Genomic DNA, 26,261 nt, shown 5'->3' with positions numbered 1-26,261 from the left:
AGTTAAAATCTACCTCTAGTATTAGACTGCCACTTTCACATCTCTGTCATTAATAGTCTCACAGCCATGTCATTTCCCCTCAAACAGATGCTGAAGATGGAAGGATGATGTTTATTCATATCATCTTAGATGAAAGACAGTTGTTTTAAGGTCTACTGAATTCTGACTTCAATCACTGGCCTCTCTCTCCCCCCTCTCTCTTTTTCTCTTTCTCTCACTTTCTCTCCACTCCCCTAGGACCCTAATTAGCACTGCTTCAGCCATTTCTGGAAATAGGGCAAAGGCTGTGAGTGGCATTTTTTCTACTTATGAAGTTAGTGTATGACCTTGTGACTTGGTCAGGTTACTACGACGAGATGCTTGACACATTCATGCAGTGTCAGGGCTTTTTATTGTCAGATGTCAAAGGAGTGAGTAAAATGATTCATCTGCAACACAGAGCATTAAAAGTATGAAACAACACAAATCATAATACTCTATCATACATCAACAGTTACTGTGTGGATTGGATACTAATCTCACTGCTGTCTATTTGATTATTAAACGTACATTTTACAGAAGTGAAGATGTTATTGTTCCTGTAGGATTTCTGGAGATATCAGCCATGATATTAAAGGAAAGGGTGCAGGGGAGCGTGCTAGCATGGGGAAAACCTGGCAAGGCTGGGGACTTTGAAGCCCTGCCGATCTGAACAGCAGGGCCACATTTAAATAAGCTGCTGCAGATTCCCGCCCGACAGCAGGCCAATTTGACAGCCTGGCCAGCGGTTGGGAGCACAAACAAGCGGCAGTCCCCAGCAGTCAGTAGAGGGCGAAGGCTCTGGGTCAGCATCTGGAGGTGGGGGTATAAAAGAGGACATAGGTCCATGATCTAGACCATCAGCAGGATGGGGGAGAGGTCATCGGGGCTGCCATCGAGGGACAGGGGGAGAGAACTTCAGGGCTGTGATTAGGGCTGGAGGAGGTCCAAGGCTTCCTTGTGAGGCCTGGACGAGTACTGTTCCTCCTGGCCCACACAAAGTGCAAAAAGGAGCTGACCTTCAGCACTTACCTTGGATTGTCAGCACCTCCTACCTCAGATCTGCTGCTGGGAATCCCACAGTGCGAGCCTCTCTGTAATGTCTGTAAGCTTGTAATGTTTGTAGCTCCACACTGTGGATGTAGACATACTGTGTACTGCAATTGCACAGTTAATGATTAACCAGAACCAGGCACCTTCCGGAGACTTCCAAGAGAGCAGCCTGCCATGTTAGGAAGCTGTGTGTGCTGTGCTCTGTGAATATATCACATTTGGCCACGGAAGATGGGATTTTTCGGATATCTTAAAGCTTAATTTTTGTTGGTGAAGGATTCAGCCAGCCGACAGAGAGACTTTGAAAGTTTCTGTCTTTGGAAAAAAAGCTACAAAATCCGAGGTAAAATACAGCACACGGCGTGAACAGCTAGAGATTAAAATGGCAAGTGTATTGGGATATTTGGGTGAATATAGACACAATCGGGAACGTTTTAAAGTGTATGTGGATCGGCTAGAAATGTATTTAATTGCAAATAACATAATTGAAGTTCCAGAACCGGGCTATGTTGGAATGTAAGAAAGCGATCTTCTTATCGGAGGCAGGTCCAGCATTATATGACACTCTTGTAAATCTGCTTGTGCCTGACAAGCCAAAGGACACAACGCTTAAAGAGATTTTAATGAAGCTGGAGCAACACTATAACCCCAAACCGTTAGAAATTGCTGAAAGCTATCGTTTCAGGATTCGGAATCAAAAGGCTAATGAAAGTATCAGTGAGTACATCATAGCATTAAAAAAGCTACCGATGCACTGTAATTTTGGAAACTTTCAAAACCAAGCATTACAACATCATTTTGTTTGTGGGGTGAAAAACGATGCGATCAGAAGGAAGTTATTGATGACGGATGACTTGACTTTTGAGATTGCTTGTCAGACAGCGAGGTCGATGGGCATGGCCAAACAATATTCCCGAGAATTAAATAATAATTAGGGTCGTCAGTCAACCGAGGTAAATCACCTGCAGGTTCAAAGTAAAAGACGATGGGGCCCAAAGTCTCATAAACTGGAAATTCTAACAGAGTGTCGAAGTCGTGCTATAGGTACCTGGGACAACACATTGCTCAAAGTTGTACATACGTAAAGGCAGAGTGTTTCTTCTGCAGGAAGACTGGGCATCTTGCGAAGGCATGCCGACTGAAGGGTAAATCAGCTTCCAATGCTATGAGTCCAGCGTTCAAAGCTATGAGTAGAAATCCCAAGAGACTACATAGCATGGAAGAACAACAACAGGACGAGGAGATGTTAGAATTACACGTCATCAGGAGCGCGAGGTTAATGGACAGCATTTCGGAAAGCATCAAAATCCACATAGATGTTGCGGGATTCAAGATACCAATGGAAATCGACACGGGTGCATCCGTGAGTGTAGTACTGGAGTCACTGTACTGCGATAAATTGCATGATTTCCAACTGGAGAAATCCAAGATAGAGCTTCGAGGCTACTCGGGAGAGAAAATTACTGTGGTAGGTCGTATCACCGTACCGGTGAAATATAAAGATCAATTTCAGAACTTGCCTCTAATAGTAGTGAAAGGAGACAAGCCTGCCTTACTAGGAAGAAATTGGTTGAGCTCACTGAAGCTGGAATGGAGTAAGATTTTCTGTGTGGAAGCAAGATTTTCATCAACGGATGAGGTTATCGAGAATTATCTGAAGGTGTTCTGCGAAACGGGCAGTCCGATCCAAGGCGTCAAGGCGAGTGTCAGGGTACAGAAGGACGCTAGATCAGTTTACTACAAGCCACGTTCCGTACCAGATGCACTCAAGGAGAAAGTTGAGCAAGAACTCAAAAGACTAGAGACTGAGAACATTATTTCTAAGATAGATCGATGTAATTGGGCTACACCCATTGTTGTTGTACCTAAGTCTGATGGTAAGGTAAGATTGTGTGGTGATTATAAAGTAACCGTAAACCAGGTTCTAGAGGGTAATGTCCCCAATACATTGCCGAATATAGAAGATTTGTTCACAACACTGACAGGTGGTCAGATCTTCTCAAAACTGGATCTTACGAATGCCTACTTACAGCTTGAACTAGATGAGTAGTCCAAGTCATGTTTGACTATAAATACTCATCGAGGCCTATATCAATTTAATCGGCGACCATTTGGAGTGTCTTCCGCCCCTGCCATATTCCAAGGGATGATGAACCAGATTTTGCAAGGTATTGAAGGGGTAGTATGTTATTTGGATGACATACTAATTTCAGCACCAAATAGGCAAATTCATAATAACATATTGAATGAAGTCCTCAAACGGCTCGAGAAGCACAGAGTATGAATGTCTCCTCATAAGTGTGAGTTATTTAAAAACTCAGTGGAGTACTTAGGGTACAGAGTAGACAAAGATGGTTTACATCCAACTATGGAAAAATTGGAAGCAATTAGAAATGCACCCACTCCCAGGAATGTCACTGAACTTCGTTCATTCTTGGGTCTTTTGAACTATTATGGGAAGTTCCTACCAAATTTGGCTACAGTGTTACATTCACTGAATGAACTTTTGAAAAAACAGGTCCATTGGAAGTGGTCAAAAGAATGCGATACAGCATTCAAGGAGTGTAAAAGCAAATTGGTAGAGAGCACCACGTTAGTTCATGATGACATATCTAAGGAGATTAAGCTAGCATGTGATGCCTCTCCGTATGGTGTTGGGGCAGTAATCGCTCATGTATTAAGTAGTGGGGAGGAGAAACCAATTGCTTTTGCTTCACACACTCTCAGTGCCAGTGAGAGTAATTATGCGCAAATTGAAAGGGAAGCTTTGGCATTAATTTTTGGGGTCAAGAAGTTTCACAAATACTTGTATGGTCGTAAGTTTACCATCGTTACGGACCATAAGCCCCTAACAGCAATCCTCCATCCAAAGTCCCCAGTTCGAACATTAGCTGCAGCCCGAAGGCAGAGATGGGCTTTGATTTTGTCAGCATAAATATGATATTGAATACAAATGATCAGCTGATCACAGTAATGCTGATGCAATGTCTAGATTGCCTTCCCCATCATAAGTTACACCCGATAGGGAAGAAGTGTTTTATTTTTCATACATTGATGAACTGCCAGTCACAGCTGAGGAGATCGGTAGAGCAACCAAACGTGACCCAGTGATGTCAAAGGTGTATGAATATATTGCAAATGGATGGTCAAACCAGGTAACAGACAAAGATACACATCCATTCTTCATTCGTGGGAATGAATTATCAGTCGATAAAGATTGTATCATGTTGAGTGCAAGAGTGGTTATACCAAATAAATTCAGGTCCAAATTATTAGGAGACCTCCATGACCAGGACCTGAGAATGTGCTTGACCAAGAGTTTTGCACGCAGTTATTTATGGTGGCCAGGTCTTGATAAAGTTGTAGAGTACATAGTGAGTCAGTGTACGACATGTCAATCAGTAAGCAAGCAACCACCACCAGTACCACTACAGCCATGGAAATGGCCTCCCAGGGTGTGGCAAAGGCTACATATTGATTTTGCTGAGTTAGGACAACAATTGTTCATTGTGATTGATAGCCATTCGAAGTGGGTTGAGGTGTTTCCAATGTGGAAAATAACAACAAGTAAAACATTGGACATTTTACGAAAATTATTTTCTTCATTTGGCCTCCCTGAAGAAATTGTTTCGGATAATGAACCACAATTTCGTTCAGAAGAATTTGCACAATTCACAAGCAAAAATGGTGTGAAACATACCATACCATCCACTATACCATCCTGCTTCGAATGGTGCAGCAGAGCATACTGTACAAATTGTAAAACGTGCCCTCATAAAACAAATGTTAGATCCAAATCCAAGGAAGCGACAGTTGTCATTGGATCGCAAATTGGTTAATTTTTTGATTACATATCGAAATACTCCTCATACAACTACTGGTAGAACACCAGCAGAGTTGTTTCTCAAATGAGAGCCACGAACCAGATTCTCGTTGTTAAAGCCAAATTTGGCACAGTCCGTAGAAGAGACACAATTAAGACAGAAAGAGAATCATGATAGAGGTAGAGTAAAAGAGAGAAGTGTGAAATTAAACCAGAAGGTGAGAGTGAAAAACCATCACCATAAATGGTTAAATTGGTTACCAGGAAGAGTGGTGAAGATATGTGGTCCTCGCACATATTTGGTAAAGATGCTTGATAATGGACAGGTTAGGTTTGTTCATATTGATCATATTTTACCTACAGACATGGAAGGAATTGAAGGTGGGAATGATTCAATTATTTCTGACTCATCAGATAGTTTTGATACACCAGTAGCAAATCCTAAATCCAATGTACTGGAAACAAATCCAGGAGAGAATCAGAATGAAAGTCCGAGTCCGAGTCAGGAAAACAAAGAGCCTGAAGTTAGAGTGAGTTCAAATGAAAATCAAGGAAATTCCGTGGAGGAAAACAATCCTCAGGATGAGCCTCGAATGAGTTTAGATTCGACACCATGTTTGGAAGGTTCTGTTCGAGAGTGAAGGTATCCTCTTCAAAGCAGAAAACAAGTGGTGAAGTTAAATTTGTAAATATGAAAAAAATAAGTTTATATCCTGTGTTATGTATAAACATGAAAGTTATGTATGATGGTTGTTATGATGGCTTCTTCATTAAGGAGGGAGAAGTGTAATGTCTGTAAGCTTGTAATGTTTGTAGCTCCACACTGTGGATGTGGAAATATTGTGTAGTGCAATTGCACAGTTAATGATTAAACAGAACCAGGCACCATCCGGAGACTTCCGAGAGAGCAGCCTGCCATGTTAGGAAGCTGTGTGTGCTGTGCTCTGTGAATATATCACACCCTCCATCACTTACTGTTAAATTTAAGTCGTGACGCCAATGGCGCAACCAGGCCGTGATTTTTGAATGTTAATTAAGCACCTGCCTGTCTTTTGCAGGAGCCTTGTCAATAGTCTGATTTGTGTTTTTTTAATGTTAAATGGGCGTGAATGGGGTCAGCTTGGGGTTGGTGCTTGATCCTGATATTTTAATCCCCCAGACCAGTTCCCGTCCATCAGGAGGAGGGGGTTAAAATCGTGGCTATTAACACAGGAAATAGGTTACACTATATTTTTATGGTTTTAAAATGTTTCAATGCAACCAAAATTGTAGTTTATATTCTGATGCTTTTAGAAGAATGAATCACATTTCAAATTGAATTGGGGTCACTAACAGAGAAGGGTAGTTTCATCAGTACTGGCCATATTATGAATCCAAATTTTCGTGGGGGTTCTGCTAAATTCCTACCATAAATACAGAGACACACCAGCTGAAGCTACCAAAAAATAGCAGGGACCTGTTTGTGCTGGGTCCCTGCTGTTTCCAGGATTTTTTAGCTGCTTTGGAAGGGGCAGAACCTTCATCAAAACCTTACCAGGCAAATGTTATCAGAACGCAGAGGTAAGGGAAGGACTTCCCTGGCTCATTGAAGACACCGGGTGAACCTCCTCGGGATCTAAGCCAGCAATTAGCTTGGACACCTGAATAATGGAGATTCTTTAAAAAAAATTCTTGATTGACTCCTTTACACATGGGGGCTGAGGAAACATGACTGGCACCTGGGGAGGCCCTGGGCAACTCCCCATCCCAATGATGGACAGGTGCTGCATTGTCCTGCTGGATGAGCAAACAGATGCTGGAAATGCATCAACAGTGGTTTAGGTGGCCACCTGGCCCATGCAAACCATGTGGCATAAGAATTAGGAGCAGGAGTAGCCATGCGGCTCTTCGAGCCTGTTCTGCCATTCAATAAGATCATGGCTGATCTCCACTTTCCCGCCTGATCCCCTTGATTCCCCTAGAATTCAAAAATTTATCTCAGCTTTAATTATATTTAATGATTCAGCATGTACAGTCCTTTGGGGTAGAAAATTCCAAAGATCCACATCCCTCTGAGTGAAGAAATTCCTCCTCATCTCAGTCTTAAATGGCCGACCCCTTATTTTGAGACTATGCCCCCTAGTTCTCCAGACAGGGGAAACAACCTCTTGGCATCTACCCTGTTAATCCCCCTCAGAATCTTGTATGTTTTAAGCGATCTCCTCTCATTCTTCTAAATTCGAGAGAGTATAGGCCCAATCTACTCAATCTCTCCTCATAGGAAAACCGTCTCATCCCAGCGATCAATCTAGTGAATCTTTATTTCACCACCTCCAAGGCATGTATATCCTTCCTCAGATAAGGAGAGCAAAACTGTGCACAGTACTCCAAGCATGGTCTCACCAAAGCCCTGATCAATTGTAGCAAGACTTCCTTACTCTTGTTCTCCAACCCATTGCAATAAAGGCCAACTTGCCATTTCACGTTGCTAGCCCTCTATTATTAGAATGATGCATTAAGTATCAGTCCAGGTTTTATAAATCTGCTGCTTGTGACTAGTAGTGCTTTTTATTCAAATACCAGGTAACTGACAAGAGCTAACACAAGGAAAGTTAAAAAAAATGCACCTATAGTATGAGTAACAAGGCTTATAATTAGAATAAGCAGATGCCTTTAAGAATTTAGGAATGAGTCAAATTGCACCAATTTAGAAAACGTACACAAATTAAGTTGTAAGCTTTTCAATGTTTTCATTTTACAAAATAGTGTTCACAGCAAAATGCTTCTCAAAATTCCAATAAGGTTATTTCCTGCCATTGCCAAGGAATTGATTGCTTGTATCCACTACTTTTGTCCGCTGTGTTTAGTAGATTTTTGAAAGTTAAACTCTTAGATTTGCATAGAATGCTATTCTGGGAGACACATTGCAGTCTGCAAAGTACCCAAGGGATAAACCAAAATGTTATTTTAAGTAAAATCAGTGTCCAAATGGTACACAAAATACCTTAGAAGCAATGCATGAAATTATTCTTGTTTTCTCTAGATTAGGAATGCATAATGTATTAGACTGTCCAGTCACATGCTGAGCATCTTGCGAAGATTATCACATGCCAGTCACACTAAGCCTCAGTGGTGCCGCTCTGTGTCATTATTTTCAGCATCAATTAATACTCTCCTGACCTCATCTTCTGCAAAACTTACAGAGAATTATCAGTGCATGTTTTTCAGAGCCTGTTGTGAAGGCATTAGGACAGTGTATGATCTAGACCAAACCACATACTCCCTCATCAGCACAGTTTTTAAGGCTTTTCCTTGAAGCCTTGCAGATAAATAAAGGGGAAGACTGAATAGTCCAGGTGGTAAAGATAGACTTACTGAAGTATAATGGCAGGTTAACGCAGAAGATCAACAGCAGCTGAAAATGGTGATCCCACTATGTGTGCAAAGTGAAGAGAAATGTCCAAACTGTCATGCTACCCTGATTAAAGGATCTGCTGTGTACACTGGTCAACCTTTATCCTGAACCCTTATTAGACTTCATTTTTTCCCCACACAGCATTCAAAATTATTGAAAGGATCAGACATTTGCAGTTAACTCTTTGAAAGCTACTGGGCCTTTACAATTTTCAAAGTGCAGATGTATTTTCTTTCATACATCAGGTAAAATGATTTTCGGTGAATTCCACTCAGGAAACCAGTGCAGTTGTACAGAACATTGCTTAATTCGTTGCTTAATTCGTACATTTGGGATTAAGAAAAACATTGCAGTTATGATCATTTTTGAATGCTGTGGTAAATAATGGTGCAACCTTCAAAGTATTAACCCTTAGGGCACTGAAAGGTCCCAGCTCCCTGAATGTGCCAGTTTTTTTAGATTTTCAGCTCACACATTGTGTGCTGGATACTTATATAGGCTTTTTCATAAAGCTACGCAAATATAATTAATAGTAACCCTATACAAATAAATATTTAAAGTAATTTTTAATAAAAAATTATTCTTAAAAAAAAAATTATTAATGTATAATTGTTTTCCTCTAATCTTGATTCTTCCCCATCCATTCTCCTGCATTTATTGTTTAAATGAAAATGAACTTCATTTCTAACTAACATATTCGCTTCTGCTGGACCTGTAGTTTTTTTTTTAACCAGTGCCCAATCAAGCATAAAATAGAGTGAGGTAATGTGTATTACGGCAGCATGTAAGAGGAGCCACATCAGGGCCTGCGGCTACATTTCAGCATTTCAGACCTGGATGAGGCCAGGTTCTCAGACAGTACTTTTTTATAGGACATATTTCATATTTGAAGCAGCAATAAGCAGTGCAGCTAATAACCATTACTCATGTTTTGTTGCTACTCTTCTAACCTGGTCTAGCTCGATTGGATCCAGCACTCCTCCACTGCTTTCTTTGTTGAAGTCCCTGTATAGCCATTAGATACCTGTTTTGAAGTAGACAGATGTTGGAGCTGACCAGAACAAAATGCATTTGCTGATTTATTGTGTGTAAAAAATTATTAATGTATAATTGTTTGATTAAATGTCAGATTTTTTACTCGAATAACCAGAGGCCTTGCGGTTTCCTGGCAGTGAGGTAGTTGCACTGACTAACAGTACCAGGGCTGGGAATTCATTCCTAAGGCATTCGCCAACTAAAATATTTATGGTATACTTTTAGCTTGGATTGTAATAATCATTGAAGTTGAGTGGCTATTTATTAGTTGAGATCCAGGCTGCTGCTGCTGATATTTTTAATAAAAGGTACTTGAAATTTGAAAAGAAAGCTGCACCCAGCAATGGATGGGAGAACAAGGGAACTACCATCAAGAACTCTGGGAAAACTCCTCTGGGTGAATGTGAAAATATAGTTCCTATCAAAATATTATTCTATGGAATTTATTTTCCCATTGTGTCTTACTACTATCCCTGCATGTGGTGTAATATTCTGCCATTAATATGGAAAGGGACCAATTGTTTTCACTTCAGGTTAGCTTACTTGGAACTGTCCAGTGTTTCTGATCCAAAAATGTGCTGGAAGCTATGAAAAAAGCTGAACACAGATGGCAAATCAGGAATAGTACTGTCTAAGCTCTACGTGTTAATTTATTCAGGTGTAATATAATGTGAGGGAAACCTCACTCTGCTTGGAGGAGGGCCATGGCATGTAAAATTAGCAGAGAATAGACGCTGACCTCTTAGATTCATCCACCAACGAAGCCAGGATGTAGTGAAATTAGGATTATTGTTGCACCTCATCAGTCCTTAACATATATTAATGTCAGACTGCAGTGTGACTGAATTTGGAAGCAAGTGACATTCACCCAAGCAGAACTGAAATAAATGCCCTGTTTGATAAAAAAAAAACAGACAATTTATGTATACCCTGAAGAGTTAACAGCTAGTGAGCCATTCCTATGGGTCAAGTGCTGCATTTGCATTTTGATGGGATGTTATCAAGTAATTAATGCACCAGTCAGGATTTATTACCTCAGGAGTGAATTGAAAGGTTCATTACAAAATCGGTTTCACTGGAAGATAGGCATTTCCTCAGAGTTAGCTTTTGACATGTTGTTCCTTGCACACTCTGCCTGTGGCAGCAATGGTAGAAGGCCAGTGAGGTGAAATTCATTGCTTAATAAGGGCATTCACATTGGGTATTCTTGTGATAATAAATGTATACATCAAGGCCTTGCTGCCTTGTCAGTTTAATTGCTTCTTGTGCTCCTTAACAAGCCAATCTTAATCAGTCTGGACCATGTTATGAATAATTTAGAGATCAGCAAACTTCACATTTAATAAGCTGTATCAGATTATTAAACTTAAGTGCACTGTTTAGAGAAAACATGAAAAACACGTTTGGCTCTTCATCAAGTTAAGGCAAAAGCAGTGAGCAAGTTACTGTAGCATTTGTGTTTCACAAGGAACAGCTGTTTTTCTTACTCCTGCAGCCTATTTCTTGTGCGGTGAAGGCCACAGCACAAAGGCATAATGGGAAACTTGAGCAGCAATCAAATTAAAGCTATAAAATGAAACAGCAGACAGTTCGTGGAAATATAGTGTAGTATGAACCGTCCTTTCTTTATGACAATTTGAAACACTTATTCCTACATAGCTATACATTTCAGAATTTTTAGCAAAAGGTAAATGTAGCTTTAGCTTAGGCAACTCATTTCATGTTTTAATACAGACCTGTAAAGGCAAATAGTAAATAACCAAAATGTTAGATTTTAGAGCAGCATAAAATTAGTGTTAATGTATTTAAAAGAGGTTGGGGTTTGTAAATGTTTGTTTTATATCACATTATATTCTGTCAATTCATGTTAAATAAATAATTTACCTCCTACAAAATTTTATGTGTGACACTTAACCTGGAATGCTTGCCTTGCAGAAATTGATGAAATATGTTCCCTATGCAAAGTTGATATTGCAATAAACAAAAATAGATTTATAAAATAAAAAAAACTACCATGTACCTTAATTTTTGACAAGCTCCATCTTGATAGAATAAGAAAAAGGAAGGCTTTTTTGTCACTTTATCTGAGCTGTCAAAACCAATGTTAGTTTTATAGAGCTTTTAAAACACTTTATCGTTCTACAAAAACATCAGTTTCATCAGAGCTCAGAAGTGTTGAATTTTTTATATATCTAATGGTTCTACAAATGTAAATGGTCCTGTAACTGTTTTATACCTCTGCTATTTCATTGCAATGAATATAAATCTTTTAAAAAATAGCATGAAGTTAATGATAAGCTTTAGTTGTTTGATTTGGGACAGCTTTAAGCCACAGCAGACACATAGGTCTCCAAAATAACCATGTAGTTACCTGTTTGAAGTAGAATTTTTGGGCTGATTGCAATGGTTTTTGGTTTTGAGGGGGGAAAAAAATCTACCAGTGAGCACTGTGCTATTTAACCTGTACTCCAACCTGCCGCACTAGACAGTCCAGCCTAGTTCTTTGTTCTTTCTCGGGTTAATGGAGATTGAAAAGATGGGCAGAGAAGAAGCAGTGTAATTTTCTGCTATTTAAGCTTGGCGAAATGGCACTCTTCAGGAAGCAGCAAAAGTATGAAACTGTAATAGGCATTTTAAAAGTAGGAGTCCATATATATGCTTCAGGGATTCTCAGATTTAGGCATGCATAGAATTTGGAATGAGATAATCAGCATTGTGAAATTGAAACCTGTCTGCTGCCTGCTGCTGTTACTCTTCTCACTGCAGAATGATTTGTAACACTCATCTTCTTGAAGCAATGCAACCTTCAAGATTATCCAGCACTGTCAATAGTAATTGTGAAAGTATTTTAGTACTGACCGAAATCAAGGATATTTATAACCAACAGAGATCTAGTTTCAACGTTGGGATAGGAAAAAGCAATCTTTCTGGAATATGCAGCGTTTCCTAATCTTTTTAACATGGTGATTGTACGACTTTTGCCTGGATTATTTTAAACTGCATCTGGAATGAAAGCAGTATCTTTTAAAAATTCATTGGAAAATTGTGAGGCTGTCAATAGGATTCTGGGACAATTCTTTCATAAAAACATAAAAAATAGATGCAGGAGTAGGCCATTCGGCCCTTCAAGCCTGCACCACCATTCAATAAGATCATGGCTGATCATTCACCTCAGTACCCCTTTCCTGCTTTCTCTCCATGTCCCTTGATCCCTTTAGCTGTAAGGGCCATATCTAACTCTTGAACATATCCAACGAACTGGCATCAACAACTCTCTGCAGTAGAGAATTCCACAGGTTAACAACTCTCTGAGTAAAGAAGTTTCTCGTCATCTCAGTCCTAAATGGCTTACCCCTTATCCTTAGACTGTGTCCCTTGTTTTGGACTTCCCCAACATCGGGAACATTCTTCCTGCATCTAACCTGTCCAGTCCCGTCAGAATTTTATCTGTTTCTATGAGATCCCCTCTCATCCTTCTAAACTCCAGTGAATACAGTCGATCCAGTCTCTCCTCATATGTCAGTCCTGCCATCCCGGGAATCAGTCTGGTGAAGCTTTGCTGCACTCCCTCAATAGCAAAAATGTCCTTCCTCAGATTAGGAGACCAAAACTGAACATAATATTTCAGGTGAGGCCTCACCAAGGCACTGTACAACTGCATTAAATCCTCCCTGCTCCTCTAGTCAAATCCCCTAGCTATGAAGGCCAACATGCCATTTGCTTTCTCCACCGCCGGCTGTACCTGCATGCCAACTTTCAATGACTGATGTACCATGACACCCAGGTCTCATTGCACCTCCCCTTTTCCTAATCTGCCGCCATTCAGATAATATTCTGCCTTTGTGTTTTTGCCACCAAAGTGGATAACCTCATATTTATGCACATTATACTGCATCTGCCATGCATTTGCCCACTCACCTAACCTGTCCAAGTCACCCTGCAGCCTCTTAGCATCCTCCCCACAGCTCACACCACCAACCAGCTTAGTGTCATCTGCAAACTTGGAGATATTACACTCAATTCCTTCATCTAAATCATTGATGTATATTGTAAATAGCTGGGGTCCCAGCACTGAGCCCTGCGGCACCCCACTAGTCACTGACTGTCATTCTGAAAATGACCCGTTTATCCGGACTCTCTGCTTCCTGTCTGCCAACCAGTTCTCTATCCACGTCAGTACATTACCGCCAATACCATGTGCTTTAATTTTGATTTTTGCCTTGGGTTTCTCTGCCCTCCACTTTTACTTTTCTTCTATCTATCTTTTGCTTCTGTCCCCATTCTACTTCCCTCTGTCTCCCTGCATAGGTTCCCATCCTCCTGCCATATTAGTTTAACCCCTCCCCAACAGCACTAGCAAACACTCCCCCAAGGACATTGGTTCCGGTCCTGCCCAGGTGCAGACCATCCGGTTTGTACTGGTCCCACCTCCCCCAGAACTGGTTCCAATGTTCCAGGAATTTGAATCCCTCCCTCTTGCACCACTCTTCAAGCTTATTCTTCAAGTATACTCTTCAAGTATTCATCTTAGCTATCCTGCAATTCCTACTCTGACTACCACGTGGCACTGGTAGCAATCCTGAGATTACTACCTTTTGAGGTCCTACTTTTTAATTTAACTCTTTGCTCTCTAAATTCAGCTTGTAGCACCTCATCCCATTTTTTACCTATATCGTTGGTACCTGCATGCACCACAACAACTGGCTGTTCACCCTCCCCCTCCAAAATGTCCTGCAGCCGCTCCAAGACATCCTTGACCCTTGAACCAGGGAGACAACATACCATCCTGGAGTCTCGATTGCGGACGCAGAATCGTCTATCTATTCCCCTTACAATAGAATCCCCTACCACTATAGCTCTCCCACTCTTTTTCCTGTCCTCCTGTGCAGCAGAGACACCCATGGTGCCATGAACTTAGTTGCTGCTGCCTTCCCCTGGTGAGTCATCCCCACCAACAGTACCCGAGGTGGTGTATCTGTTATGGAGAGGGATGACCGCAGAGGACCCCTGCACTACCTTCATTTCACTGCTCTTCCTGTTGGTCACCCATTCCCTATCTACCTGAGTAACCTTTACCTGCGGTGCGACCAACTCACTAAACGTGCTATTCACGACATCATCAGCATCGCGGATGCTCCAGGATGAATCCATGCGCAGCTCCAGTGCCGCAATGCGGTCTGACAGGAGCTGTAGCTTGATACACTTCCCGCACATGTAGTCGTCAGGGACACTGGAAGCGTCCCTGGCTTCCCACATAGCACAGGAGGAGCATGACACAGGTCTGGGCTCTCCTGCCATGACTTAACCCTTAATTAATTTAATTTGGCAACTATGCCAAAGATTTCTTACTGATAAAGGAAAAGAAAAGGAAGAAAAACTAGTCACCAATCACCAGCCAAGCACTTACCCACTTGGCTGTGACGTCAGCCTTCGATTCTTCAGCTTTGCTAATTAAAAATGCTTTTCAGTAAGATATTTATTTCAGGTATTAAAATACAAGATTCTGGGGCCAAAATTGCCTCCTTTTTTTTTTTAAGGCCTGTTACTGTGAGAGGTGTTAACAGGGCGGTAAGGCCTTTCTGCCCGGGGGCAGACGGCAGGTGCGATTTATCTGCAATTGCCCCTGAGCCAGGGATGCCCCGTCTTTCCTGCCCCGCCCAGCACGCCGACCCCTTTTGCCCCACGGGAGCGCGGTTGGTAGCCCCCAACAGCTTTGCGCTGGGCGCTGCGACCGCCCTTAAAAGGGAGGGTGTACCGCGACAGCCGACATTTTGTTTTAATTGTCAGCCAATGGTGGCCACTGGTTTGGCCGGGCTGCCAACAGGCAGCCTAGCACCCCCACTTGGGTGCCGGCCCGCTGGCCTGGCCAAACCACTCCCTAATGGCTCAATGGGCACCACAGAGGCCTCACTAGGCCTCGCAGCATTCCTCCCCTTTGCGTGAAGGGGAAGGACGTTGAGATGTGTCCGCACAATGCGGCACGTTCGCGTCGCGCAGGCATCATCAGCGTCGCGCTGACATGCTCAACGTTGCACTAAATTACACCGCCCACCTTCCTCCCCGCTACCGACTCTATTCCACCCCGCTCCCATCTCCAACAGTGTCCAAAAGCTTCCCAAAAAACAAAGTCCCGAATATCGCTCCATTCTCCACTTCATCTCTATGGATGCTAAATCTTCAGTTAATTCAGATTATTGCCCCAAATGGGGCAGAAGGGCAATTTTGGCCCCTCTGTTTAAAAACTGAGAATAATCCCAGTTCACAGTTTAGAAACTGTTTTAATTCCTAGAAATGTACTCAAGTCTTTTGTTGAATTTTGAGAAAATGAATGGCCAGTAATAGAAGTGTTACTGTAGTTGCCTCTTAACCAGACAGTCATAGCTTCTCTCTGTCACCTAAGATCCACCTCCTTCAATAGAAAAGCTTTAATAGTTTTTGGACATGCCACTAGGTGGAGTGTCACACAGAAGGAAGGTTTTCAGGGGGTTGGGGGAAGAAATAAAACCTGATAATGTACAGCTTAACTGTTGGTATTAAAACTCCTGCCAACTTATTAATGGTTACTGGTTGCAGGGCAGTCTACAGCCCAGACCTACGTTGTGTCATGGCTGGAGGACGATTCATGATAGCCCGTCTAGGGTGAGGGTGATGTTCGATGTTACATTACACAATCCCAGTTCGCTGCTGAGCAGATCGAAGCCAAAGGCAATTTACAGTGACTGGTCAGAACCAATGAGCTAGACCATGATGTGTGATATTGCATTACAGCATCCCAGATAGACAATGGTATGTGACACTGCATTGTAGCATCCAGATGGAGAATGATACGTAATGTTCCATTGCAGAATCCCAGCTATGGTGTGAGTGTAGACACAATATTCCAACTGGCCGATGACTTTAGTGGTACATTATTATATCCCAGATAGAGAATGAGCATGATGGGGAGTAGGCTACAAGGGGAGAAAATAAACGAGAAAAAATATCTTTAGTTGCTCTTATAAATAACATGGTGGCCTAGAAATTCACAGTCTTACTGTTGGCCGTTAAGGCCAGTTTCAACAACAACAACAACTTGTATTTATATAGCGCCTTTAACTTAGTGAAACTTCCCAAGGCGCTTCACAGGAGTATTATGCGCTAAAGATTTGCCACCGAACCGCACAAGTAAAAGTTAGCGCAGGCTTGGTCAAAGAGGTATGCTTTAAGGAGCGTCTTGAAGGAGGAAAGAGAGGTAGAGAGGCTGGGAGGATTAGGCAGAGAGTTTCAGAGCTTGGAGCTTAGGTAACAGAAGACACAGCCACCAATGGTTGAGCGATTATAATCCGGGATGCTCAGGAGGGCAGAATTAGAGGAGCACAGACATCTCGGGAGGGTTGTGGGGCTGGAGGAGATTAAGAGATAGGGAGTGGCGAGGTCATGGAGGGATTTGAAAATACGGATGAGAATTTTGAAATCGAGGTATTGCTTAACCGGAAACTAGTGTAGGTCAGCGGGCATAGGTGTGATGGGTGAGCGGGACTTGGCGCGAGTTAGGACACGGGCAGCCGAGTTTTGGATCACCTCTAATTTACGTAGAGTAGAATATGGGAGGCCAGCCAGGACTGCATTGGAATAGTCAAGTTTAGAGATAACAAAGGCATGGATGAGGACTTCGGCAGCGGATGAGCTGAGGCAAGGGCGAAGACTGGTGATGTTACGGAGGTGGAAATAGATGGCCTTAGCTATGCTGCAGATATGTGGTCAAAAGCTCATTTCAGGGTCAAATATGACACCAAGGTTGCGAACAGTCTGGTTCAGCCTCAGACAGGAATTGGGGAGAGGGATGGAGTCAGTGTCTAGGGAATGGAGATGGTGGCGGGGACCGAAAACAATGGCTTCGGCCTTCCCAATATTCAATTGGAGAACATTTCTGCTCATCCAGAACTGGATGTCGGACAAGCATCAAACAATTTAGAGTCCATGCAGGGGTCGAGAGAAGTGGTAGTGAGGTCGAGTGTGTGTCATCAGCATACAAGTGGAAACTGACACTGTGTTTCCGGATGATGTCGCCAAGGGGTAATATGTAGATGAGAAATCGGAGGGGGCCAAGGATAGATCCTTTGGGGTACACCAGAGGTAACGATGCGGGAGTGGGAAGAGAAGCCGTTGCAGGTGATTCACTGGCTACAATTAGATAGATAAGAATGGAACCAGGCAAGTGTAGTCCCACCCAGCTGGATGACAGTGGTGAGGTGTTGGAGAAGGATAGAGTGGTCAACCGTGTCAAAGACTGCAGACAAGTCAAGAATGACTAGGAGGAATAGTTTGCCTTTGTCACAGTCACAAAGGATGTCATTTGTTTCGGGGGGGAAAAATGGCGGCCGTCTCACTTCTGCCTGCCTCCAGCACGGGACTCAGCAGCTGACATTTTGGTAAGGACCAGAAATGTAAATTAGCAGAGCATGACAATGCTGACTTCCTGCTACACCTGCAAACTTCAACCGTTTTGCTAAGTTTACTGTTGGATCCTAAGCACGCTCAGAAAACCGTGTGTAAAGCACCCCTGCAAAGATGCTGTCAGTGCTTCTTAAAGGGACACATACATCTTTCAGGTAAGTTTGGATTTAAGCTTTTGGACTTTTTTTTAAAGACTATTGAAGTAGTGGCTTGATGCGATAGATGTTAACAGTTCTTAAAGTGTGCAGAGAGTGCTGCTGGACACTTGCAAGGCCTCTGAGAAGACCTAAAATGCTGAAAATACTCAGCAAGTCAGGCAGCATCCATAGAGAGAAAAAGAGCTCACGTCTCAGATCAAGATGCTGCCTGACCTGTTGAGTATTCCCAGCATTTTCTGCTTTTATTTCAGATTTCCAACAACATTCGCCGAGGGAAGAGGAAGAAGCCGAAGAGGAGGAAGCAGAAGGAAGGATGCAACTCAGACAGCCCCTTTCATCTGCCTGCGGTACCAGTGATCATAACCCCAATTCCCCTTTCAAAGTTAGTCCCACACCTTATCTTCCCTCTGTTACTGACCATCACAGCATCCTCTTGGCCACAATACTGAACTAAAAACCAACAAAAAGCAACCTTTCCAATCCAACTTTAAACATCTATCCATCCAATTTGACATCAAGAAATCAACTAATTACCCTTGTGCATTCCCTTAGATGCATTTAAGGAGAGTCTAGATAAGCATATGAGTGAGAAGCGAATAGAGGGTTATGCTGATAGTTAGATGAGGAAAGTGGAGCATAAACTCCGGCATGGACTAGTTGGGCTGAATGGCCTGTTTCTACTGTATATACTATGTAAAACTATGTAGTCCTGTCTGTGCCTTTGCCTATCCTACTGATGTCACGCAGTGCTACCCCATTACTGGTGGAAGGCTGCTGACTTTCAGTGGGGGACTCTGCAGATGGCTTTGCAGGATGGCCTCATGTAGTTGGTGGTTGGGAGTGTCAAATCAAGTGACGGTGTTTCTTCTTCTTCTCCTCTAACTCTTCTTGGTCAACCACTGGCTGGGAAGGCTAGATTTTTTGGGTGTATGAAATAAGTAAGGCACAAAGATAAAGTTGTGTTGAGGGGAGTGCTGAAAAGCAAGAAGTACATGCTTACACCATGCGCACCTGGTAAAGATATTGTGGGATGAGGGGGAAGTGGCATGTTAGATGGAAGCTAAATTATGAGGATACCAGTATCTTGTTTCCTTTCAGCCCCGCCACTGACCAAGGGCTCAGCCATGCTCCTGCCAAGAATGGCCAGCACCGTTTCCTCCAAGGGCGTGAGGTGAAGCTAGGAATGGGAGGTGCATCTCATGTTTGATAGAGAGTGTTGGTAGGTGAGTGATGGGGGAGGGGCGTGCATTAAGCAATGTGCGAAGCTAGAGGCTAGTGGTGCTAGAAGACATCTTTGAAGATGCATTCACTGACCTTGACCACTGATCTGCAGTCATGAAGCTTATTTGGGCACTGGAGCCAGGTCGTGGAGGCAACACTGTTAGCAGTGATGGCGTCGGTGATGTGATCCCTCATTGTTCTTTCCACCTGTCAAACCCCTTAAGAATTTTATATATTTCAATAAGATCACCTCTCATTCTTCTAAACTCTAGAGAATATAAGCACAGTGTACTCAACTCTCCTCATAGGACAATCCTCTCATCGCAGGATTCAGTCCAGTGAACCTTCGTTGCACTCTCTCTAAGGCAAGTATATCCTTCCTTCGGTTAGGAGACAAAAACTGTACATAGTACTCCAGATGTGGTCTCACCAAGGCCCTATGTAATTGCAGTAAGACTTCTTTGCTCTTATACACCAATCCCTTTGAAATAAAGGCTAAAGTACCATTTGCTTCCCTAATTGCTTGCTGTATCTGCATGTTTACTTTCTGTGATTCATGTACAAGGACACCCAGATTTCTTTGAATACCAGCATTTACTAGTCTCTCACATTTTAAAAAATATTCTACTTTTTTTTATTTTTCTGACTAAAGTGGATAATTTCACATTTCCCCACATTATATTCCATCTGCTACGTTCTTGCCCACTCACTTAACCTGTCTCTATCCCTTTGCAGCCTCTTCGCTCCTCCTCATAGGTTACTTTTCCACCGAGCTTTGTATCGTCAGCAAACTTTTTATACATTACACTCAGTCCCCTCATCTAAGTCATTGATATAGATTGTAAATAGCTGAGGCCCAAGCACTGATCCTTACAGTACCCCACTAGTTCCAGCCTGCCAACCTGAAAATGACCTGTTTATTCCCACACTCTGTTATCTGACCATTAAACAATCTTCAATTCATGCTAATATCTTGCTCCAATCCCATGAGCACTAATTTTATTTAATAACTTCTTAGGTGGCACCTTATCAAATGCTTTTTCAAAATCCAAAATACACTACTTCTACTGGTTCTCCCTTATTCTCTGCTAGCTACAACCTGGAAAAACTACCAGATTTGTCAAACCTGATTTCCCTTTCATAAATCCACATCAACTCTGCCCAATCATATTATGATTTTTGAAGTGGCCTGTTACCACATCCCTAATAATAGATTCTAGCAATTTCCCTACTACTGATGTCAGGCTAACTGGCCTGTAGTTCCCCATTTTCTTTCTCCTTCCTTTCTTGAACAGCGGGTTACATTTGCTACCTTCCAATCCACGGGGACCATTCTAAAATCTAGGGAATTCTGGAAGATCAAAACCAAAGCATTCACTATCTCTGTAGCCACCTCATTTAAAACCCTAGGATGTAGGCCATCAGGTCCAGAAGATTTGTCGGCTTTTAGTCCCATCAATTTCTCCAGTACTACTTCTTTACTAATACTAATTTCTTTAATTTCCTTAATTTCTTTAAGTTAATTGATAATTAGAGATTTCTAGAAAAGTATTTTTTAAAACATTTTTCTTATTTCCTTATTGTTTCTCTGAAAGAGAACTTATGCTGGGCTATAACCCACGGAGCCAATCATTATGTATGAGCCTAAATGGTGATTGTCAGCAGGCTCGTCAGTGCATTACCTCCAAACCTGATCTCATCCACATTCCAACATCTACACATGTCCACTTTCAGCAGGCATTGCAAAGGGTCTAGGAGCAGTGGATATCTAGTTGATTTCTTTACTGCCACTAGCCCAGTCGCCAGTTTTAGCACCCTTCAGCTATCCCAACTAAAATCAGCTAACATAGTACTGATTCTGGGGTCTTCGGGCCCAAATTTCCCCAGCCGCTTAGAGCGGCGGAGCTAGCCATGGTGCGCCGACTTCGTGGGGGAAAAAACGCACCGAAAACTTAGATTGGACCATGCTTGCTCAGTGCAGCCGGCAGGGTGGCAGGGCTTGGGCCCAGCGTCTCCTCGAGTGCTGGCAGGAGGACGCATGTCCGTTGCAGCATGTGCGCATGCACGTTTCAGCGTGCGCATATGCGCACTGGAGCAGAAAGCTTGGCAATCGGCCAATTAAAGGGAGAGCATCCTCAGTGCCTCAGCAGCATTGGCAATGGACCATATATAAAGGTAAGGTGTGTATAGTGATTTTTGGGTGGCTGAGGGAGTGGAAAGGAGTGCTGCATAGGTGGAAGAAAGGTGAGAACTGATTTTTCAATATTACCTGAGTGTAAGTCCAATACACCAATGACGCAAGAGCATGCCACAAGAACAAAGAATTTCCTCCATGAGGAAGTGGAGAAACTAGTCACTGTCATTGAGGACAAATGGCTGGAGCTGGATATCAGTAAGAGTGATCCCACAAAAGTTCCACCCAAAGAAATGAGAAGACGATGGAACCTAGTTGCAGAAGAATACTCTGAAGGGGTGAATACCACAAGATCTGGAAGCCAGTGCAAAAAGAAATGGCAGGACATTGGTCAAGTAGTGAGTGTAAGTAATATCTTCATCTTTAAATGGAATTGCAATGTAAATGTGACCATCTGTATATGTCCCACCCATCAGAAGCGCACCAAGTCTGAAAAGTTATATTTTCATTTTTGCAGAAGAAATTGGCCCACAATAAAAGGGAAAGACTTGGAACAGGAGGAGGGCCGCCAAATCTGCACCAACTGTCACCCCTGGAGGGTTGCTGCCTTGCAGAAAAAGAATCAGCTCTGCACAAGTTGGACCCACATGCGAAGGTGAGGGTGAGTCATTAAAATGCATCATCGCCCTTCAAATCAACCTGCTGACTGGCCTGCTACGTGTGAGACTACTCATGCCACCCATCCTGCCCCATCCTGTGCTGCTAACCATTTGACTTCTGTTGTATTTTGCAGAAGAAGAAGACAATCCTGAACATCCTGAAGATCCAGGGGTGGGGGGAGGAGGGGTCCATGGAAATGTGTTCACGGGAAAATGCTGATCATGATATTGATCAGTCCATAGTACAGAGCATCACACTGCCAGAAACCTCCATGAGCTCCACGGCGAAATTCCATGGTTTCACACCTTCCAAGGTTGCGGATCCCAGTGGCGGTGGTGAAATGCATGTTGGGACACCCAGTGCCCCACTGTCCCAGCCTGCGCCTCGCACTGGAGGAGTGCCACTAGGCAGACCCATGACAAGGGGAAGGAGAAGCCGACTAGTCTCTGCTGAGATGCAGCCTTCATCAGATGTTAATCAGGTTATTTCATTGGGTGAGGAGAGCAATTCCCTTACAAGATCACTCCTGGCGACCGTCAGTGGGTTGCGTGATGAGGTCATCACACTATCGGGTGAAATCTCAGCACTGAGATGGGAAGTGAGGGAGGGCATTTCAGAGGGTGTGCAAGCGATGGCAGATGCCATGAGGGAGCTAGCTTCTGCAATAAGAGCACAAAGGCTGGATACTCAAATGCCACTCCCACTTCAATCCCCACACCAGCCACCAGTGAGACCCACCAACACCCCCCACCACCATCACCGATACTATGAGGAAGTGTACTTTCCACAAGATGTGGGTGAGGGATGGGTGCAGTCTTTCCTTGCTGTTGTTGTTGAAGTGCATTGCAAAATATCTAATAAAAGATATTTTGCCTTAAAACTGAATCATGCTCCAGTCGGACCACACAACATTTCAGAACACCTGTAAAAAGTAAAAATCCCTCATCCCTATAGTCATGCGTGCCTGCAGCCCTTAACCCTGATGGGAGGGCTAGCCGATGCGTTCTGCAGTCGGCAAGGTAGGACTGCCCTATTTTCAGTAGCTGATTTATCTTTCACTTATTTTTGATGATGTTGTGCAGATGTTGTGATGTGCTGATGGTGTGAAGATGTATAGTGCTTTAGAATCCTCTAACTTATCTTTCCCGCCCCCCCCACCCTACCTGCGCTGATTTCTTAAATATAGGTAAGGTTTTTCTGTGCCTACAAAAGTGGCCACATACACTGGCCTGTTAGTTTGGAGTAACTTTTAGCTGGCCAAATTTGCTTCTATGGCCAAAAGAGGCGTAAATGGCTGGACACTCCCCCTTTTGGAGAGAGCAAACTAAACTAGAAAAAAAACTAACTAATTGACTTACACTGGAGCAAGTTAAATTGGGAAATTTGTGATTTTTAAGTTACTCCAAAAAAAACGGGGCAACTCCTGGGGAAATTTGAACCCGTCCTGTGCCACACTACACTGTACATTTATTCACTGTCCTTTCAGGAGATTTAATTTTTCCCCTTTTTAAAATAAATCTCCCAAATGGACCATTAACAATCAGCTAATCGTCCCCTGTATAGAAAAACTGAATGGCCTAGCCAACCATTGCAGCCTCTTTGAATGTCATTCCAAGTTTTCCTGCCTGGAGTAAATGTGTAATTGCAGGAAGGTGTTGTCACTTGCAAATTCTGTGCCTAAAAACCTGGGTGTGATTAGCAACTTACTATCCCGCAGGAACTTAGGTACAAATGCCTACAGTATCAACTGAGATTTGAACCTGGATCTCTCTTCGAGGAGTGTTGTGTCAAGAGTATTGCACTATTCAGCTATCTGAGTTCAGTTCAGGGAAGATTGCAGTGGTGAGGCTGAGCTGTTTATTTTCAGTGCGTAATTCTGGATCAAGTGTTGCAACATTCATCTCTCAGAAATGGCTCGACTGTATTTGCAGAAAGATGCACATGATAATCTCCTGCTGGAATGTGAGCACAGTGAACTGGCCCATTTCTGCATTACTCACTACAGTAGATCGAAGTGAAGCTCAATAACACTAAACCAATGCCTGTTTGAAAGATTTGTTTTACAAAACCTTTAAAACGGCTTTGGATGTACGTATATTGATTTTGTTCGAATCTCCTGAGCTTTGATGGAAAAGCAGATTCCATAGATTCCACATACAAATGACCCCTCCTCCTTCCTCCAGCTCGCTTCCATAAATGCAAAAAGATTAAGGATTTTTATCATGATCCTGAAATAATCAGTGGCACAGGGTAATAATCTTGGCCCTGAGCCAGTGTTATTGTTTTCTTAGGTCACACAATCAGTTCAAACAATTCTTATTGACTTTCACTTGCTGTGTTCTGCCATTACGCAAAGTTTGTGTTATTAATCAAAACCATATGCTACAAATTGCCATCGAAAACTAAATTCACTGCCCCCTGCCATATATATGGAATCACTGAATATTCATTTCACAAACTGGGAAAGTTGTTGTTTTACAATACTTCAATGAAAGCTTAATAAATATTGAGTTGAAGATGTTAAAACACCAATACCTTCCCGAAGCTGGGTTCAAACATCCTGCAGCCATTATCTCGTTATGTTACGCAAATGTTACAGAGCAATGTATGTCGACAACAAGAGGTAAATAGTATATTTTTAATAGATATACCTCTGTTGGCCTGGATGTAGTACTTGTATTTTTCTCATTGTGAGCTGCTCATATTTTTCACTGCTGTGTGATTGAGGATTAATGCATAAACATATGTTGCATCGAGGGGAATAGGCCGATATTATTCCAAGGCTGTGTGACAACCAAAGGGAACACCAGTCATTGAATATTATATTTATCTGGTGTCCTCATTTCTTTGGCAATGAAATAAACATTTTTGTATGGCTCATTTATTACTACTGAAATAAGTCTTGGAAAATGTTTTATTTTCAGCAGACAATATGCAGATAAGGTCTTGTACAATAATTCCATTGTGTAGCCCATGACCCATGCAGGATATGAGTCCAGCAGCTGGGAGCTTGCTAATTATTTGTTAGAGATACGCAGTATGGGTACAGTGTACATAATTTAACAAACTGTATTAGAGTTTCAACATTCTGCTCCATAGTGTTAGAATTTTTGCCCCACAATTCTCCTTGAAGCTGGCCCCCAAACTCAACAATTATTTCAAGGAGGAGGCATCAAGCTGAAACCTTTCTCTTTCGCACAGAGAGGCAACAAAGATTGGAAAGTGAGTAATCTCAGCTATCAGCTACTACTGAGCAGCTGGCTCGAGAGCAGTGAGATGGCTCGAGATTTTTGATCATTGTTTTCTTCACAGAAATAATTTTTGGCATTGAGTTATGTTCATGTGTTGTGTTTTAGAACAAAGTGAATTTGAACAGGTTTAAAAAGAAAGACCAGAAGTTCGAGGCATTGAAGATTGTGTATTAAAGCCGGACAAGCCATTTTAAAGACTTTCACAATTAGCAGTCTATTTGAAACAGATACAAAAAGGATCTATTGTCTCATCCCAGGCGCATTAACCAGGATGACTAGGGACATTAAGCAATTTGTCATCATTTCTTAGGTGCCCCACAAATATTAATATACAATCTATTTATTTGTGCTGACTTGAAGTTTCTCCTGGGACAGAGCTCGTTTTGTTGGCAGGCAAATCCCAGCAATGAAAATATCAGAGACACCCTTTTACCACCCTGCCATCAAATTAAGAGAAAATAAAGGAAAGCCCATGTCTTGAACAATGGACTGAGACATAGGCCTTGATTTTCATTCGGGGCGGGATAGGTGCGAGGGGAGGGGGGTGGCACAGTGGACATGTTGAGGCCCGCTGAGATTTTACCTCCAAGACCACATTTTCTAATTCCGCATCAGACTCCCACCTGAACACAGCAGGAATAACTGTCTGACCAGCAGGGCAAGCGAGAATTTGGGCAGCAGGAGGCTGCCCAAATATAAAACGGAAGAGAGTGACTAAAGTAAATGTTGGTCCCTTAGAAGGTGAGAAGGGGGATTTAATAACGGGAAATGTGGAAATGGCTGAGACCTTAAACAATGATTTTGCTTCGGTCTTCACAGTGGAAGACACAAAAACCATGCCAAAAATTGCTGGGCACGGGAATGTGGGAAGGGAGGACCTTGAGACAATCACTATCACTAGGGAGGTAGTGCTGGACAGGCTAATGGGACTCAAGGTAGACAAGTCCCCTGGTCCTGATGAAATGCATCCCGGGGTATTAAAAGAGATGGCGGAAGTTATAGCAGATGCATTGATTATAATCGACCCAATTTCTCTGGACTCTGGGGAGGTACCAGCAGATTGGAAAGCAGCTAATGT

General features: G+C 42.6%; 1 protein-coding gene across 1 annotated transcript in view; it reads left to right on the top strand.

Moving 5' to 3' along the window:
• zfhx4 (zinc finger homeobox 4) overlaps positions 1-26,261 on the top strand; it is a 345,676-nt gene that overhangs the window by 210,776 nt on the left and 108,639 nt on the right. The window lies entirely within an intron of this gene.

This window comes from Pristiophorus japonicus, chromosome 1 (genome assembly GCF_044704955.1).
Source record: "Pristiophorus japonicus isolate sPriJap1 chromosome 1, sPriJap1.hap1, whole genome shotgun sequence".
Taxonomy (NCBI): domain Eukaryota; kingdom Metazoa; phylum Chordata; class Chondrichthyes; family Pristiophoridae; genus Pristiophorus; species Pristiophorus japonicus.
Note: the sequence above shows the minus strand (reverse complement) of the source record. Positions and strands in the feature narration are given on the sequence as shown.